This window comes from Oncorhynchus gorbuscha, linkage group LG19, assembly GCF_021184085.1.
Source record: "Oncorhynchus gorbuscha isolate QuinsamMale2020 ecotype Even-year linkage group LG19, OgorEven_v1.0, whole genome shotgun sequence".
Classification (NCBI taxonomy): domain Eukaryota; kingdom Metazoa; phylum Chordata; class Actinopteri; order Salmoniformes; family Salmonidae; genus Oncorhynchus; species Oncorhynchus gorbuscha.
This window is the reverse complement of record NC_060191.1, coordinates 26,280,128-26,294,218: the sequence shown is the minus strand read 5'-3', so window position 1 is coordinate 26,294,218 and position 14,091 is coordinate 26,280,128. Positions and strand designations below refer to the sequence as shown.

The 14,091-nt window shown below is 42.1% G+C and overlaps 1 protein-coding gene across 1 annotated transcript in view; it reads left to right on the top strand.

The window, feature by feature from the left end:
• Positions 1-14,091, top strand: part of LOC124004656 (glycoprotein endo-alpha-1,2-mannosidase-like protein) — a 29,912-nt gene that overhangs the window by 9,127 nt on the left and 6,694 nt on the right. The window lies entirely within an intron of this gene.

Genomic DNA, 14,091 nt, shown 5'->3' with positions numbered 1-14,091 from the left:
TCATAATTCGATACGTGTAACATCGGATGGTAGATGCACAGTAGATGCAGCAGAGACATAGTAGCTTTTCAAGATGTTCAAAGGAAAAAAAGATACTCCAAGTGAGCTGTACTGGCTTGATCCGGCAGCATCTTGGATGACATAACCGATATATAAAAACAGGCACACAGCCGTTTGAGTGGTGTGTATCCATTCACCCTGAGTGGTTGGAAGTGTGTGAGAATGTGTCTAAGACACTTTAAGGCAGTTTAAGTGGTGTACATTATGCTGAATTTTGGTATATAGCACTTTGGGTGGTGTATCCAGGGGTGAATTTTTCAAACACCTGAAACAGCATTTTCCTGCAATCTAGAGCAATAATTATTACGCTTAATTCTATGTAAAAACAATGTATATTTTTCTCCATAGGTTATCTAAGCATACCTCTTTATGTGTGTGGCCCCTAATTATGATAAAGCGTGGGCTTAAAAATTAAGTTGAGTATTTCATTTAACATCTGAAAAATAAAAAACAGGACAAATCTGAGGGGGCACTATGGGCAGAACACTTCTGGGTATCTGTGTGTCAGTAGACAGCTGTGCGGCAGGATGACTTGCATTTGTGTGTGTGTGTGTGTGTGTTTGTTTGAAAGATCCATTGCAGCTGTTTTTATCTCAATAAAATATATCCTTCTGTAGCTCAGTTGGTAGAGCATGGCGCTTGTAACGCCAGGGTAGTGGGTTTGATTCCCGGGACCACCCATACGTACAATGTATGCACACATGACTGTAAGTCGCTTTGGATAAAAGCATCTGCTAAATGGCATATATATATATATATCAATAAAATCACCGTACTGTGATTGTTTTCAATTAAAATGGTCAAAAAGAAACAAAAATAGCTTCTTATCAAAGAGCAATTTCTCAAACAAGAATATTGCTAGGACTGTCTAGGAGGGAAAACCATAAACTACCTGTTATTGGCAGAGGTTTGGAACTCTTTCTTATTGGTCTATTCACTAATTTACTGTCTGGTGATTTTTTAATGAGCAAAAATTGAACCTTTATCTAACTAGGCAAGTCAGTTAAGAACAAATTCTTATTTACAATGATGGCCTACCCCGGCCAAACCCTAACCCGGATGACACTGGGCCAATTGTGCGCCGCCCTATGGAACTCCCAATCACTTTTTTTAACAGCCTGGAATAGAACCAGGGTCTGTAGTGGCACCTCTAGCACTGAGATGCAGTGCCTTAGACCGCTGCGCCACCCGGAAGCCTGGTGATGTCACCAGGCAGGCCAAAACTCCATCCTACTGCAACAGGCTGACATTTCAGGCGGTCTTTTCAAATAGGTCTTACACTAAAATGGCATTATCATGATTTTCACAATTTCACCATATTATTCCAATCTAGAAGAAAAAGAAACGCACACCTATTTAGGCGAGGTGCTGGCTAGCGGAGTAAAAACTTGAAAATAAAAGAGAGCCGCACACTCTAGGAGCTCAGATGCAAAAATGTAATTACCAACGTTTCAACAGCCAAGCTGTCTTCATCAGGGTATAATCACAAACACTGCGGGATGACTCGTTTATATAGTGTCAAAAGACACAGGTGTCTGTAATCATGGCTAAAAGTGGCCTAATATCATTGGTTAATTCTCAAATATTAAAATGGCATACAAAGAACACCATACAAACAACAAATGGAGAGCATATGATCATAAATTCATTTTCGGCTACACAAGCTTACAAACAATTACAATGCAATTGTAATTGGAACCATATTAGTCTAACCGTATATTATTGAAATATATATAAAACACAGGAAATCACATTTTTGACTGCATTGGGCCTTTAAAGACTGCTCAGGGGCATTGCGAGCCTCGTGCCTGTGTGAATGAATGCGGACTGAGTGCAGTGTGACAAGAGAGACAGGCTTGAGCCAGAGCCTCTTTCTCCAGCCGCGTTGCATCGATAATACACACTCTGTGTTTGCTCAACACACGGTCACATTTAAAGAAAATTGAGAGCGGATTTGTTTTTGTGATTGCATGAGAATCTCTGCTACATAAAAATCATGCAAATAATACGATATTCAAAATGTATATTTATATGAGCACAAGTACAGAAAATAAATGTCTGTTGTACGTGTAATGTTGTGAATGTTATTCTGTAATCCAGTCCGTGTATTTGTACAGAAATATTCCAGTTCCATGTTTTACACGCAACAGATAGTTGTGCTAGGAAGCCTTGTGAATAACCATGTAATGCCAGCGTACTCTAAGTAAAGTTCAACTAAACTATATCAAACTCCCAGACCTCAGTTCTTATAAGCATAAGTAATCAAACTAACAGTACAGAGGTTATAGTTCATTCTGAAGGATTCAGAATTGGCTATATTTTTTATACAAAAATATTGCAGCTTTACTGAGACAAGAGAGCAGTAAAGAAATAAAGACAAAGTAGGGAAAGATAACTTTAACAAACAACAACAAAGTGGTCCCAGCCACTTTTTTTGTAAACAGCTAAGGGATGGGGCCTATAAACACTGTATGTGGACACCCATTCAAATTTGTGGATATGGAAATTTCAGCCACACACTTTGCTGACAGATGGATAACATCGAGCACACAGCCATGCAATCTCCATAGACAAACATTGGCAGTAGAATGGCCAGTACTGAAGAACTCAGTGACTAGGGTGTCATCTTTCCAATAAGTCAGGTCGTCAAATATCTGCCCTCCTAGAGCTGCCCCATTCAACTGTAAGTGCTGTTATTGTGAATTGATAGGCCACACAAGCTCACAGAATGGGACCGCATATTGCTGAAGCACGTAGCGTGTAAAAATCGTCTGTCCTCGGTTGCAACACTCACTATCGAGTTCCAAACTGCTTCAGGAAGCAACATCAGCACAATAACTATTCGTCTGGAGCTTCATGTAATGGATGCCAGGAGAACGCTACCTGCCCGAATGCATAATGCCAACTGTAAAGTTTGGTGGAGGAGGAATAATGGTCTGGGGCTATTTTTCATGGTTTGGGCTAGGCCCCTTAGTTCCGGAAATCTTAACGCTACAGGATTCAATGACATTCTAGACGATTCCGTGCTGTCAACTTTGTGGCAACAGGTGGGGAAGGCTCTTTCCTGTTTCAGCATGACAATGCCCCCGTGCACAACGCGAGGGCCATACATGGTTTGTCAAGATCGGTGTGGAATAACTTGACTGGCCTGCATAGAGCCCTGACCTCAACCCCATCGAACACCTTTGGGATGAATTGGAACACTGACTGCAAGCCAGGCCTAATCGCCCAACATCAGTGCCCGACCTCACTAATGCTCTTGTTGCTGAATGGCAGCAAGACCCCACAGCAATGTTCCATCATCTAGTTGAAAGCCTTCCCAGAAGATTAGAGGCTGTTATAGCAGCAAAGGGGGGACCAACTCCATATTAATGTCCATGATTTTGAAATGAGATGTTCGACGACGAGCAGGTGTCCAATACTTTTGGTCAAGTATTGTATTATTATTTTAAAAGTCCAAAAATGGATTTACCAATCCGAGATTGACCCTTTAATAACCTTGTTATAGAACATTTAGAGTGGTACTCTGCAGCAGTATCCGGTTCAAGTGCCCACTTTCTCCTGACTACATTCTCCCTCTCCCACTGCACATAAGGACATCTATTGTTGGTAGTGCCTTTAGTGAAAAATCTTCACAAACTGCAGACCGTAGAAAAATATGTCTTGGGTCTCTAATAATTTTTAGCTACGAAGCAGAAAAAAAAAATTCTCATGTAAAAGAGGCCCTCTTGCACTACAATCTTTCTGGAATTTTATGCAAAGACAAGGCAGATTAAAAGGTATAATTTTGCCTCCTCTTTCACACCAATATGTAAGACGGGTATTAGCAGTAGAATGCATTATCGCTCTGGGTTGAAGCCTAACATAAGCTCCATGGGCATAACTTGTCCCATTGTTATAAATGCATGACTTATGCAAAAACATGTAAGCATATGGATTTCAAGTTAGGATTCGGCCCTTTATACTCAGTGGCATCATCCCACCATGCATTTCACTTCATCATGGGTCTCTTTGACTTGCATATACATTCTAATGTACTCCTTCTGAGGGATCCTTAGTGGCAAAAGTGAGTAATAATTTGAGGTCCCAATGTGTGTAGCCTCTTCAAAGGAAATGTGAATGTTGTACATGAAAGATAAATTCTGTTATATTTCATGGACACAAACAATGTTGTCAAAGAAAGAGACTGGAAGAGAAAGTCTTTAGGGGGCACCAGCGTGAAGTGTTTGTCACTGTTGCAGGTGAATGTATGACATGGTACCTGCTCAGTCAGTCCATCTCTCTGTTAATCAGTCTTGTAATCCCTCTCCTGTCAGATCTGTCGTGACGGAACTTCTCTTTACAGTCTGACCTGAGGTGATCACAATGAGCGGAGGCTACAGAGCCTTCATAACTTGCTGCTTGACAGAGCAATCTAAGGGAGCTCTGTGTGTGACGTGGTCTGAATAACAGCAGACAGTCCCGAGACAGACATGCTGAATCTTCACAGTCTGAAAAAGCCTTAGAGATACTGGCCAGAACAGGTCTAGACTAGTCTACCAGGGATGTGGGGTCATCAGCGATTGGATCGTCTCAAACCAATCAGAGTATCAAACCCATGTGTGTGCTGGCTCTAGCCCAACTCATCAGTTTCTGGACCAGTCAGACGGCCCGAGTGTTCACATTCGGTGAAGGGTTGAGGAGGTACTCAGATCCAGACTCAAAAGAAACTAACCTCTGTGGCGGGTGTGGCGTAGCATTTGGCCGGAGCGAGGAGTCTGGGTAGCCAGGCAATACTACTACAGGCACTGACTTAGACTCCTAAATCTGCGACCTTACACTGTTTTGTTTATATAAGAATAGCATTGGACAAAGCCCCTAAATCAAGTCTGGGCGCCCACACAGCTTTTGTATTATGTATGTACGGTTGGAGTTTAAGAGCAGATCCTCTTGCGTTTGAAAGCTCCAGAGCTCCACTGAGTCGAACAATTGTGGTCACACTGCTTGCTTGGAGAGTAGCTCAGGCTGATACTCCCATTTGGCCCTTGGGGGGCTGTGTGTGGGCTCGGGGGGGGGGGAGGGTATGCGGGGGTGACGGTCCCATGACTCAGTTTTCAACCCTGAACAATCCGGGTCCCAAGGGGCAGGAAAGTAGGACATGTTGAACAGCAGCAGCACAGAGATGCCCATGTGTAGGCAGGCCATGCTGTCAGGCACACTTCCCCATCTCCAGATGCCCAGCACAGCATGCAGCTTCCATCTTCCATCTCACAGGACATTGCTTGTATCCCAAATGACACCCTATTCCATTCATAGTGCACCAATTATGATGGGCCCTGGTCAAAAGTAGTGCACTACAAAGGGACTAGGGTGCCATTTGGGGTGCATGGTTAGTGTGCCTGCTAAACTTTGATGTTGATGAGAAGTTGACAACCATAGTGTGTAGAACGCTACTGAAATCAAACTAATATAACCGAAAACGTTCTTGGAAGTACGACGCGGCAACATCTCATGATACGTTCAATACTGTATGGTGTTGACTGTTTTGAAATGCTGTCTGGGTAGTTTAACGGACGGTTGAAATCCCCTCCTAAGGGCCTGTTACAGTGCATTACGTTGTATTCGACTCGATTCAGCCAATTCTATGCTCTGGTGATGGTGATAGGGCTGGGTCTGTCTGTGAGAAACGCTCTCGGTTTGCTTGGGTCTCTCATTTCCGTCTAAATTGCTGCTGTGTAATGACCTTATGTGTCTCGGGTGGAACAAGAGCGGGCTATTCCAGAGGCGGCAGTCATCTGCGGTGAGCGGGAGTTGAGATGGTGACAACTCTTTTTCTTAGGGAGAAATAATTAGACAGAGAAACGGCAGGCTTTAAAAACTATAATGACTTTTTTTTTTGGCCGAGTCACTCAGCTTTCAATCTAAGTTATTAGCACAGAAAGAGTTGTAATTTCCCTCTAATGATACCTTGCCTCGAGACATTAATCAGATTACGGAGAGTTGTTCCTACACTTATTGCCTTATTGCACTGATATCAGACGAGTGGCCTACACAACCATAGTGAGCTACCCTGACACAGGGGCTCCAAATTCAAATATATTTTCATCCGACACTGAAGCACTTAGCTGCCAACATTAGCGACAACAACGATTTTCTCCCCATGACCACATTTAACTATACAGGACAACAGTTTAAAACTGATTTGCCTCCCATCCCGAGCCAGCACCACTCCAATCCATTAGCACACTTTTGTCCCAATGTCCTGGTGACACTTTGAGCCCTTGTTGTCACCAAGTTACATCACCACGGCAACTGGTTAGGAAGCCCCAGTAGCCACTCACTTTCATTTCAATACTGCCATACCCCCTACTCCAACCTATCCCAATCTAATGCACTATACTTGGCTACAGTCCCTCTCCATAATAAGACAAAGACAATTCCCAGTCATGAAAAATACAAAACATGCATAGCCTAACAACGTATAAAATGTTTAGCACTTTATTCTCCATAGTGAATGGTATCCTAACTGCATCATGACAAGTATTTTTATAGCATAAAAGGCCATTCCCAGTCATGAAAAATGCACAACATGCTAAACCTACAACATGTTTAGCACTTTAATCTCCACAGCCCATGGTAAACACTAGCTAACTCCATAATGACAACAAAGTATTTTATAGGGTAGTGCTACTGTGTCTTGGCAGACAGAACCAGGGAGTGGCGAGGCAGAGCTCAGACAGGAATTTAATCAAGGGTCAGGTGGGAATGATGGATCTACAACAAAAGCAGCAGACTTATGTTAGCAAACTGGTGAGGTGTTGCTGCTTCCATTCTATTATGGCTCTATCCATCCAGTTTCCTTCTTGCTGGGTCCCTGGGGAACCAGTTGTGGGAGAAGAAAAGTGGTCCACTTCGATCATATATAATTCAAAGTAGTGAAATTCTCCACGCTTACTCTTAAAAATCCAAGTTAAGCATTTTTGTATTTGTTTCGTAGCTGATCAGCCACTCTGTTCCTCATTGAGGAATAGTACTATGATTCACTGGGTTTTAGTGGTTGACAAATGACCTTGGGATAGATGTGTCAGGTTTTTGTCATGGCACAACACCAGTGCTGAAACAGTCATTGTCTGAGACAATCCTATAACAGTCTGTAAAGGTTGTACAACATATTAACACCACCACTGTGTGCTTCTATTGTCTCGTATGGGGACATTTCTGTGCACCCACTTCGTCCACTTCTGTTGGCCGAGAAATGTGACTGTTGCGAAAGCCGCAGCTATTCTTACTACGGTCAACACAGAACATGAAGCATGACATAATACAGAACATTAATAGACAAGGACAGCTCAAGGACAGAACTCCGTACATTTAGAAATGTCACATAGCCTACATACAGTATCAATACATACACACCAAATATCTAGGTCCATTAGGGGAGAGACGTGCCATGGGGTGTTGCTTTATCTGTTTTTTTAAACAATGTTTGCTGTTCATTTTAGCAATATGAGATGAAGGGAGTGCCATGAAATAATGGCTCTATATAATACTGTACACTTTCATGAATTTGTTCTGGATTTGGGGATTGTGGCGTGTCTGGTGGGGTAAGTGTGTGTGTGTCAGAGCTGTGCGTGAGTTGACTATGCAAACAATTTGGAATTTTCAACATACTAATGTTTCTTATAAAAACAAGAAGTGATGCAGCCAGTCTCTCCTCAACTCTTAGCCAAGAGAGACTGGCATCCATAGTATTTATATTTGCCCTCTGATTACAATGAAGAGCAAGACGTGCCGCTCTGTTCTGGACCAGCTGCAGCTTAACTAGGTCTTTCTTAGCAGCACTTGACCACATGGCTGGACAATAATCAAGATAAGACTAAACTAGAGCCTGCAGGACTTGCTTTGTGGAGTGGGGTGCCAAAAAAGCAAAACATCTCTTTATCACAGACAGACCTCTCCCCATCTTTACAACCATTGAACCTATATGTTTTGACCACAACGGTTTGTAATCTTAGGTAACACCAAGTCATTTAGTCTCCTCGGCGTGTCAAACAGCCATACCATTCATTACCAGATTCAGCTTAAGTCTAGAGCTTAGGGAATGATTTGTACTAAATTACAATGCTCTTAGTTTTAGAGATGATCAGGACCACTTTATTACTGGCCACCCATTCCAAAACCGACTACAACTCCTTGTTAAGGGTTTCAGAGACTTCATTAGCTGTGGTTGCTGACATGTATATGGTTGAATCATCAGTATACATGGACACACAGGCTTTGTTTAATGTCCAATGCATGTCATTGGTAAAAATATAAACAAGTAGGGGGCTAAGAGAACTGCCCTGCGGTACACCACACCTTACATTAGAGAAGCTAGAGAATTTTCTATTTAAGAAAACACTCTGAGTTTTATTAGATAGATGGCTCTGAATTCACAATATAGGTTGAAAAGCCATAAAACACAAGTTCTCTCAACAACAGGTTATGGTCAATAATATCAAAGGCTTCACTGAAATCTAACAGTACAGCTCCCACAATCTTCTTATTATCCATTTTGTTCAACCAACCATCAGTCATTTGCGTCAGTGCAGTACATGTTGAGTGCCTATCTCTATAAGCATACTGAAAGTCTGTTGTCAATTTGTCTACAAAGAAATTGAAATATTATTTGGTACAACACAATTTTTAGAACCAGTAAAGGCTGCTTTACCACTCTTGGGTAGTGGAATGACGTTCTTTTCCTTCCAAGCCTGAGGACAAACACCTTCCTCTAGACTCAGATTAAACATATGACAGATAGGAGTGGCCATAGAGTCAGCTACCATCTTCAGTAGCCTTCAAATCTAAATTGTGTCATGTTTTGTCTTATATTGTCTTGTCATTTTGCTTTTCCTTCTGTTCGTTTTCCCCCTGCTGGTCTTTTTAGGTTCGTTCCCCTTTTTCTCTCTCCCTTCCTCTCTCTCTTCTCTCTATCGTTCCGTTCCTGCTCCCAGCTGTTCCTATTCCCCTAATCAATCATTTAGTCTTCCCACACCTGTTCCCTATCTTTTCCCCTGATTAGAGTCCCTATTTCTCCCCATGTTTTCCGTTTCTGTCCTGTCGGATCCTTGTATATTGTTCACCGTGCTGTGTCTTTGTATCGCCCTGTCGTGTCGTGTTTCCCTCAGATGCTGCGTGGTGAGCAGGTGTCTGAGTCTGCTACGGTCAAGTGCCTTCCCGAGGCAACCTGCAGTTTATTATCGAGTCTCCAGTCAGTTCTCGTGATTACGAGTGAAATTGTTTTTATGCTTTATTTACCGCTCCGATTTGTCTAGGAGTATTGCTATTTCCTTATACTGGATTAAAGACTCTGTTTTCGCCAAGTCGCTTTTGGGTCCTCATTCACCTGCATAACAAATTGTCAATGCCACGACGTTTGTCATTATTCAGTGCTAAAAATGTTTCTACCTGTCATACACGAACTATACACAATTCAAACTTTCAATGCTTTTCTTTCATCATTCATTTTTTTATGCATGAATACGATGGCTCACTGTTCGTTGTTGATATATCCTGCTTAAGTTTGGCCACTTTGCCAATTAATCATGCAAATAATTGGCAACATCAAATGGTTTTGTGATGAATACGCCATCTGCTTCAATGAAAGATGGAGTTGAATTTGTCTTTCTGCCAATAATTTAATTTAAAGTACGCCAAAGTTTTTTTCTCCATCATTCTTTATATCATCGATCTTGGCTTCATAATACAGTTTATTATTCTTTTTGTTGAGTTTAGTCACATCGTTTTTCAAATTGCAGTAAGTTAGCCAGTTAGATGTGCTGCCAGACTTATTAGCCACTCTTTTTGCCCCATTTCTTTCACCCATACAGTTTCTCATTTCCTCATCAATCCATTGCGACTTAACAGTTCTAACAGTCCGTTTCTTAACAGGTGCTTGTTTATCAATAATTGGAAGAAGCAGTTTCATGAAATTCATCAAGTGCTGCATCTGGATGCTCCTTATAAGTCAGTTCAGACAAACAAATATTTTTACATCATTCACATAAGAGTTACAGCAAAAACCTTTGTATGATCTCTTATACACTATTTTAGGCCAAGCTTTTGGAACCTTGGTTCTTCTAGATATAGCCACTATCTTGTGATCACTGCATCCAATGGGTACGAATACAGCTTTAGAGAAGAGTTCTACAGTATTAGTAAACATTTGATCAATACATGTGGATGATCTTGTTCCTGTAGCGCTTGTAAACACCCTGGTAAATTGACTAATAACCTGAACCAGAATACAGGCACTGGTTACAGTGAGAAGCTTCCTCTTGAGCGGACAGCTTGATGAAAACCAGTCAATATTCAAGTTCCAAAGAAAGTAGACCTCTCTGTTTACATCAAATACACTATCGAGCATATCACACATATTATTTAGATACTGACTGTTAGCACTTGGTGGCTTATAGCAACAAATCAAAATAATAGGCTTTAGATGAGGCAGGTGACCCTGGAGCCACACTACTTCATTTAACACTTGACATGAGATCTTCTTTAAGCATTACTGGGATATGGCTCTGAATATACAGTACCAGTCAAAAGTTTGGAAACACCTACTCATTCCAGGGTTTTTATTTATTTTTTACATTGTAGAATAATAGTGAAGACATCAAAACTATGAAATAACACATATGGAATCATGTAGTAAGCAAAAAAGTGTAAAATAAATCAAATATTTTATATTTGAGATTCTTCAAAAGTAGCTGTCACGGTTGTCGTAAGAACGGGACCAAGGAGCAGCGGATGTTGAGTTCCACATATTTATTGCAGAGTGAAACTTAAAGAAAAAACAATAAATCAATAAACAAACAACTAAACATGACTACGTGGTGCACATGCACAAACACAAAACAATATCCCACAAATACAGGTGGGAGAAATATCTACTTAAATATGATCCCCAATTAGAGACAACGATTACCAGATACCCCCTAGTCACGCCCTGACCTACTACACTATAGATAAACTAGGGCTCTCTATGGTCAGTGAGTGACAGTAGCCACCGTTTACCTTGGTGATGGCTTTGCATACTCTTGGCATTCTCTCAACCAGCTTCATGAAGTAGTCACCTGGAATGCATTTCAATAAAAATATAATTTATGGAACTTCATGCATTTGAGCCAATCGGTTGTGTTGTGACAAGGTAGGGGTGGTATACAGAATAAAATCTAATTTTATTAGCCACATGCGCCGAATACAACAGCCTTAGAGTGAAATGCTTACTTATGTGCCCCTAACCAACAATGCAGTGGGGAGAACAAGTATTTGATACACTGCCGATTTTACAGGGTGTACAAAGCGTGTAGAGGTATGTCATTTTTATCATAGGTACACTTCAACTGTGAGAGACGGAATCTAAAACAAAAATCCAGAAAATCACATTGTATGATTTTTAAGTAATTAATTTGCATTTTATTACATGACATAAGTATTTGATACATCAGAAAAGCAGAACTTAATATTTGGTACAGAATCCTTTGTTTGCAATTACAGAGATCATACGTTTCCTGTAGTTCTTGACCAGGTTTGCACACACTGCAGCAGGGATTTTGGCCCACTCCTCCATACAGACGTTCTCCAGATCCTTCAGGTTTCGGGGCTGTCGCTGGGAAATACGGACTTTCAGCTCCCTCCAAAGATTTTCTATTGGGTTCAGGACTGGAGACTGGCTAGGCCACTCCAGGACCTTGAGATGCTTCTTACGGAGCCACTCCTTAGTTGCCCTGGCTGTGTGTTTCGGGTTGTTGTCATGCTGGAAGACCCGGCCACGGCCCATCTTCAATGCTCTTACTGAGGGAAGGGGGTTGTTGACAAAGATCTTGAGATACATGGCCCCATCCATCCTCCCCTCAATACGGTGCAGTCGTCCTGTCCCATTTGCAGAAAAGCATCCCCAAAGAATGATGTTTCCACCTCCATGCTTCACGGTTGGGATGGTGTTCTTGAGGTTGTACTCATCCTTCTTATTCCTCCAAACACGGCGAGTGGAGTTTAGACCAAAAAGCTCTATTTTTGTCTCATCAGACCACATGACCTTCTCCCATTCCTCCTCTGGATCATCCAGATGGTCATTGGCAAACTTCAGACGGACCTGGACATGCACTGGCATGAGCAGGGGGACCTTGCGTGCGCTGCAGGATTTTAATCTATGACGGCGTAGTGTGTTACTAATGGTTTTCTGTGAGACTGTGGTCCCAGATCTCTTCAGGTCATTGACCAGGTCCTGCCGTGTAGTTCTGGGCTGATCCCTCACCTTCCTCATGATCATTGATGCCCCACGAGGTGGGATCTTGCATGGAGCCCCAGACCGAGGGTGATTGACCGTCATCTTGAACTTCTTCCATTTTCTAATAATTGTGCCAACAGTTGTTGCCTTCTCACCAAGCTGCTTGCCTATTGTCCTGTAGCCCATCCCAACCTTGTGCCATGTCTACAATTCTATCCCTGATGTCCTTACACAGCTGTCTGGTCTTGGCCATTGTGGAGAGGTTGGAGTCTGTTTGATTGAGTGTGTGGACAGGTGTCTTTTATACAGGTAACGAGTTCAAACAGGTACCGTTAATACAGGTAATGAGTGGAGAACAGGTGGGCTTCTTAAAGAAAAACTAAGAGGTCTGTGAGAGCCAGAATTCTTACTGGTTGTTAGGTGATCAAATACTTATGTCATGCAATAAAATGCAAATGAATTACTTAAAAATCATACAACGTGATTTTCTGGATTTTTGTGAAGTGTACCTATGATAAAAATGACAGACCTCTACATGCTTTGTAAGTAGGAAAACCTGCAAAATCGGCAGTGTATCAAATACTTGTTCACCCCACTAATTAAAGAGCAGCAGTAAAATAACAATAGCGAGACTATATATAGGGGTGTACGGGTACAGAGTCAATGTGCGGGGAGGAGGGGGGGGGGGCACCGGTTAGTCAAGGTAATTGAGGTAATATGTACATGTAGGTAGAGTTATTATAAAGTGACTATGCATAGATGAGGGGGGCAATGCAAATAGTCTGGGTAGCCATTTGATTAGATATTCAGGAGTATTATGGTTTGGGGATAGAAGCTGTTTAGAAGCCTCTTGGACCTAGACTTGGTGCTCTGGTACCGCTTGCCGTGCGGTAGCAGAGAGAACAATCTATGACTTGTGTGGCTGGAGTCTTTGACACTTTTTATGGCCTTCCTCTGACACCACCTGGTATAGAGGTCCTGGATGGCAGGAAGCTTTGTCCCAGTGATGTACTGGGCCAACCCCACAACCCTCTGTAGTGCCTTGAGGTTGGATACCGAGGCAGTTGCCATACCAGACAGTGGTGCAACCAGATGCTCTCAATGGTGAAGCTGAGGAACCTTTTGAGGATCTGAGGACCCATGCCAAATCTTTTCAGTCTCCTGACGGGGAGAGGTTTTGTCGTGCCCTCTTCACGGGTGTCTTGGTGTGCTTGGACCATGTCAGTTTCTTGGTGATGTGGACACCAAGGAACTTGATGCTCTCAACCTTCTCCGCTACAGCCCCGTCGATGAGAATGGGGGCATGCTTGGGCCTCCTTTTTCTGTAGTCCACAATTATCTCCTTTGTCTTGAAGATAGACCTCTTTGGTAAAAGACCAAGTACATATTATGGCAAGGACAGCTCAAATAAGCAAAGATAAACAACAGTCCATCATTACTTTAAGACATGAAGGTCAATCAATCTGGAAAACTTAAAGAACTTTGAATATTTCTTCAAGTACAGTTGCAAAAACCATCAAGGGCTATGATGAAACTGTCTCTCATGAGGACCGGCACAGGAAAGGAGGACCCAGAGTTCCTCTGCTGCAGAGGATAAGTTCATTAGAGTTACCAGCCTCAGAAATCGGCAATTAATTGCATCTCAGATTGCAGCCAAAATAAATGGTTCACAGAGTTCAAGTAAACAGACACATCTCAATATCAACTGTTCAGAGGAGGCTGAGTGAATCAGGCCTTCATGGTCGGATTGCTGCAAAGAAACCACTACTAAAGGACACCAA